At 39.1% G+C, this 6560-nt stretch overlaps 1 pseudogene; it reads left to right on the forward strand.

Moving 5' to 3' along the window:
* Positions 1-3158: 3158 nt before the first annotated feature.
* Positions 3159-4848, forward strand: LOC148729111 (uncharacterized; annotated as a pseudogene).
* Positions 4849-6560: the final 1712 nt, after the last annotated feature.

Raw genomic sequence — 6560 nt, forward strand, 5'->3', positions numbered from 1 at the left:
TTTTACTCTCTAGTTAAGTTTGTCTCTAGTATAACCTTTTGACATCCAGTTTGCGATGTTTCATTTGTGCGAAGCCGATTTAATGTTCACGACACGTCCCCGTCACAAAATGTTCGCGAATCAAGGAAAGGTAACGCAGAGAAGGAGGAGTACGGAATACTGAAAATGTGACCTTTTTTTTTCCTTGCTCGCGTCGCCCTTTGCGCACTCCTCGCAGGATAACCAGTATCTTAAGGGAAATGAATCGGCTCAGATACGAGAACTTGCGAAACGCAAAAAGTAATACCTTCCAAAGTATTGCCTACTTTTCTCACTCTCAACAGAACACAGAATTTTCTGCACCATTTGCTCGAGACGTCAGTCTGCACGCGAAATATGAATGAAGCTTATAACAATATCATCATTAGCTTGTCATCTGAACGGATTTCCTTCCGGAATACCTCCCACAGTCACGATCTCCTTCACCACAACTTGAGATGTACTTCTTTTAATATAAATATTAGCCAAAATTGAGCAATACGATCTCATTATGGAATTTTCAAGGAAGAATTCTGTCGTTATCTCATGCAAAATAAAGAAGAGTTTTGAAACTAGTCAATACTTATCGGCTGGCCCAGGCGATAAGTATTGGGAGGGAGGGGGGAGGGGGTGAGTGAAATTTGAAAGATCGCATGGTTTTCAGGAGGTAGCCGTGTAAGTCGGTCCTAATTGGTCAGTTTAAATCCATTCGTAAGGTCAGGTGGTTCTGTTAGTTTCGTTTGTTGTTTATACGTTGTGAGGAAGTCGTTTATATTAAGCTAGTAGTTGAGTTTTTAACATCTGGAGAGGTAGTGAGAACAGTCTGTTCTAAGTTTGTGAACCAGTAACTGGTGCAGTAAATGAAACTTTTCCATAGTCCATTGGTGTCCGCATCCTCCACAGGCCAAAAAATTCGGCCATTTTGTGATCTTGTGTTTGAAAAGGATGGCAAGGGAAATCTACCTAAATCTATTTACACATTTACAGCCATTGAATGCTTATTTGAATGTTTTATTTGCTACGTTCTTCATTTCATTGGGAACTGTGGCAATCAAATGAGCAAACTCATCTGGAAAATTATGAATTCATATATCGATCTTCTATTTTTGTATATATCAACAAAGTTGAAGTGGTAAATTGGCCACCGTAACGATTACAAAAGCTGACGTTTCGAGCGTTAGCCCTTCGCTCCGACGAAGGGCTAATGCTCGAAACGTCAGCTTTTGTAATCGTTACGGTGGCCAATTTACCACTTCAACTTTGTTGATATATCCAAATCATTTCGTTACTCCCATCGACGCAGCCCCAAACAGTTTCTTTCGAAACTATCAGCCTTTATTTATTTCTATTTTGTAACCTTCCAGGCGCCTAAATAGGTTTTGATTTACGAGCGGCTGGGTTACCGATCTATTGGAGCAAGACATGCCTCTGTATGCGAATGGCCTTCAGAACAAGTTCATTTTTATCGAAAAGCACATGGCGACTCTTTGTATTCCATAGCGAGGCGAGCGTGACTCATAAGAAATTCTAGCACGAAAAGCTGACCTTTTATTTTCCTCTTTTCTTGTAGCCTGTCATTTACATCACCCACGTTCAAGTGATATACACGAAATATTTCCCCTGTTTTATTGGTTATTTGGGAGTTTACGATTAGCGTGAAAAATGTTTTTTCCGGTGCGAGAACTATAAGAACGCAAAAGGGGGATACCTCCGAATTATTACCTATTGTTCTCGTCATCAACGAAACGACCGGAGTCTCTGTACCACTTCTTCGAGAAAATCACAAGATATTATGAATTTTCATCAAAACGAATCTACTACGAGAACTTTCCTGAAGTCATGACTTCCCTCACCACAACGTTAGAGGTAGTAGTTTTAGAGACAACGGAAGAGAATGCATTTTTCTGACTGTGGCTTGCCGTGCAACATGCTGTATTGACACATCAGCCTTAATCACGCTGTATAAGATCTTAATGAGCAGAACACAATTTATGCCCTAAAGTTTTTTCGGTGGTTGCGCCATCTAGTCTTAAAATCTGTCGCTGTGAGGCCAACGTACGTTTCAGTTTCTTCCCTGGTAGCGACTGTGGCTTAGTAGACAACCTCGCTTTGCAAACATTCCCCTCCTAAAGGGCATTCGTTTTCGTTTCTGCAGTTGCACAATCTTTGGGGGCAGCTTTCTTCGGACATTTTTGCGTTCCTGATTGTGGCTTTGTTATGCCCGTCTATACACCCTATGCCTAACGAGAAGAGACTGGGAGCGATAAACGTGAAAAAGAGGCTAGTTGGGCCTTGTTAGCTCGTGTTAAAAATATGGCCGCTTATGACTCTGTAAGTAGTCGTCTTTCTCAGATTCTTACGGAGGAAGATATCCCAGGAGCATCGCTTCAACGAAGAAATCCGACTGCTCTAAAATCAGATGAACTTCGTTTTTGGTTAAAATGTCGTGGCGATCCAGCAAAGGGGTTAAAAACAAAGGCACAATTGGCGAAAAGGCAAGTACAGTATTCGGTCAGTCGTGCGTGATACTTCTTAGAATTAAACAGATTTTGAAATCGTACAAGATGATCAAAGGATTTTAGGAGTTACTTTTCTAAATGAAATGTTGATGAAATGATAAATAGTTTTTCAACTTATCATTTTAAAGAGTTCTTGAATATGTTGCGTCTGGTCGTGATAAAGATGTGGATCCCGATAAAAGTCTGATATACAAGCGTCGGAAGGAGAGACAAGAACAACTCGCTCAAAGGGATGCGATGCCTGAGGAAAATACTGTTAAATTTCCATCAGCTAGATGGTCTACAAATTTGCAACGCATGCCATTATTCACAAGGGCAGAGATGGAATTACATATTTCTAAATCTGGAAAAAACTTGGACAAAAATAAACAGATTCATGCGGTTCCAACAAGCATGAAAAAGGCAAAAACATTTCTTGTTGATGAATATGTGAAGGACTTAACTTGCGCAAGTGACGACCATTCTTTCTTTTTTAAACGCTTGTGTTACCATAGTTTCAAAAGAATTGAGCCACCCCATAAATTACAAGTTGCACTTTGTTTAGTAACTGGAGCTGTTAAATATGCCTCATGTACATATGTAGCAGGAACTGTTGGTTTTTGCAATCATGTGCTGGCTGTTATGATGAAACTCTGTAAGTTCAGCTTGTATTGTTGTCAAGATATCAACTGGACTTGGAAAATGACTCTGATATGACACAAGCTGAGGCATGCACTTCAAGTTTACAACTATGGCACAGGCCTGTAAGAGGGGATAAAATCAAGCCCCAACCTGTCATTGAACTTGAGGTAAAAAAGGTGAATTTAGACCCAGAATATAACCCTGATAGTGGAGTAAGGTGCTTGTTGTATGAAGCTAGGAAAAGTTTGGGTACACAGGCATCTGATGAGGCTTTGTTAAAAGACAAACTTCAAAAGATCAACCCTAAGTTTGCCCTGTCTCAAATTATGTCTACTGGTTGTACCAACTTGCAGGAAACAAAATTTGGAAAATGTCCAAGTTGCTCCTATGCAAGTAACCAGTTACAGTTCAAAGAGTCTAATTTTCAAGTTTTCTGTAATATTGACTCAATGCCAAGAATGGACTGTCTGTTACTACCAAAAGGCGTGTCCTTTCGTGGCCGCTTACAGCAATGATTTCAAACGCTCGATAGAGGAAGAGATTTGACCTAATAAAGGACCAACAAAAATACAAGTTTACAAAATGCAGAAATATAAAACTGAAAGGTGGCTAAAGCGAACGCGATGAACATAATAACTAGGAACTTACATTGTATCGGCGCTGTAGGCAACGAAAAAAGGGCAACTGAACTAGATGTTCTCTCGGTGAAATCAACGATGAAACTAAAAAGCTAGAATATTACATGTAAATTATAGAGAACGCGGGAAAGAAAAACAAAATGTATTCCCAAGGGAATGCTAATAACCTGAAATAGAATGCAAAGAATGCTAAATTCTACACTGTCATAATGCACAAAATGCTATTTCTGTATATCCTCCATTTCCTTTGCAACAATCTGAGCCGTATGAAAAGCCAGATGATTTATGAAGCAGCCAGGAAGCTCTCCTGGAACATTTAATTGTTGATGAGGTAAAGCTTAATACCATCGAGAAGAAAACAATTGAACAAGTAGCATCAGAAGAATGGCAGGCAGAAGGAAAATTTCGGTATACAGCATCAAATTTCCACACAATTGTAAAAAGGCAAAGGAATCATGACACTCTAGTAAACAATTTGCTTCATCCGAAACCATTTACTGCCAAAAAAACTGCACACGGGAAAACCTACGGGCCTGTACCTTAAAGGAGTATAAAAAATATATGTTTTCAACAAGGAATCCAGTTTCAGTGTTCAAAAGTGGTCTTGTTGTCAGTGTGGCCTCTCCCTTTTTAGCAGCATCACCAGATGGCAAGGTCATTGACCAAGGCTGTAGCAAGCCTTTTGGATTGGTAAAGGTTAAATGTCCTTACACAAAATTTCATGTTAATCCCTTAGAAGCATGTGCAGATGAAAGTTTCTTCGCAGAAAATGTAAATGGAAAACCAAGGCTGAAAAGGGGGCATCAGTACTACCTCCAGATACAGGGTCAACTAGGTATTACAAGAGCAAGTTGGTGTGACTTTGTTATCTATACTAACAAAGGCATAAGTATAGAGAGGATCATAATTGATCCTCAATTCTGGGAAGTATTCAATGAAGACCTAAAGAACAGCTATTTTGAACATTTCATAGCATCAGCCTCTGTAGAGTTCAGTAACCATTAGAAGGGTTAACTACCACAATCTAATCTTGTCATGAGTAAAGAGAATTGTGTCTCATACCTAACTGGATATATTTAAACCAACATGGTCTGCATAATAAGATAGCTTTGAGGATAAAGCTTTTGTAAGTTTAGTACCTCTTTATTATTTGATTTTAAGATCTTTGGAACTACATGTAAAACTTACATCTTAAAGTGTTTGGGACTGAAAGCAAGCGAATAACATCCTTAGTTATAGTTGGCTTGCAAAATAGTTAACCTGAGGGATATCATCAAGTTTACATTTATTAAATTGACTGAAATTCTGTATTGTACCTCAGAGCTCTGTCTAACTCAGTGTCAAGTGGAAATGAGAGGGTCCTGAATGTTACATAAAAAGGCACAGACACTCCCACATTTGGTTTACTACCCCAAGCAAACTGAGGGGTACAACACTATCCCATAAGTGAAAAATCTTGATTTTGTTGATAGCCCGTTCAACATGTATTCTAACAGAAGCAATTTCTTGAGCCTTGATAAGATCTTGTGCTGTCATTTGGCTATTGGAACCTTAAAAGGGGGGAATGTTTAGGGTTACACCCAGTGGGAGTAGGTCTTCAACTGTAAAACCTTTATCAGCCATCACAGTGTCACCATTGTCAAACTCCAACTTCAGGAAACCACTACATTCAACAATTTCACGATCGGAAATGCTTCCACTATATAGCTGACTGATAAAAGTTATAGCTCCACTGGAAGCAATTCCAACTAAGCCTTTTAGAGTTACATGGTTCTTATAGGAGCTGAACTGTTTGTAATTCAACAGAAGGCTGGAAGGCATTTGGCATCTTATTTCCGTAAAATTGATTATTACACGTGTGGAAGAGTACTTCTCTTTAAAGCTGTCAGGCATTGTAGCTCTTATGACCTCCCTATTAGGCCATATAGATACTTGACCAAATTTTAAATACATATAATTAATCCAAGAAAGGAATGTTCTGCTTACTGTCGATTGTGAAATACCAAACAAGTGAGCCAGATGTTTTTCTGAAAATCCTCTTCTCAGTCTGCACAGAAAAAGGAAGAACTCCTCTCTGGGTTCTAATCTTCTTCGTCTACTTATGCTTGTACATCCCTCTGGTTCCTCGTTTCCATCATCGTAAAACTCCTTTTGAACAGTTCTTTCTTTTGATGAACAGTACCTGATGTTTTCTCCTTTCGATCCAGTATTTAAAAATTCAAACACAGCATTAAATGTTGCTAAGTTAGGAAATCCAGTATAAAAGGCAATGTCCTCGTCGGTAGCAAAATTGCGTGGTTGAAAAAGGCGGGAATCTTTTAAGATTCAACTGGCGTTTTAATACCTCTATTTCAGCCTTTAACTTCGCATTTTCGAGTTCAAAACCTCGAATACTTACAAGTTCTTTAACTTCTCCTGTTTGATATCCACACAAATTTAAGCTGCTTTCCACATCATGATAACTAATAGCTGCTGATGAAGTACAGGTTTCAAAAGTTGCTTTAGCTGCATTGCAGCTGTTTGACTTTGACTTTGAGATTGTTGCAACTCCTTGTTTGAACACCCTGTTATAGAAGAAATATTGCGACATTTAGGGGGTGCTCTCTTTTTCAGAGAACCTGCTTTCAACCACGAAAATCGAGATGGAATTACCCCTGCGTTCACATAAACACGCTGACCTCCAACAACTTTAACCAAGTCCTCGGGCTTAAAATGACGAGAACAGATCTTCGTGTTTTCGCTGACTCTAAACTCTTTTCCTTCG

Source organism: Stylophora pistillata, chromosome 6 (assembly GCF_964205215.1).
Source record: "Stylophora pistillata chromosome 6, jaStyPist1.2, whole genome shotgun sequence".
Classification (NCBI taxonomy): Eukaryota; Metazoa; Cnidaria; class Anthozoa; order Scleractinia; family Pocilloporidae; genus Stylophora; species Stylophora pistillata.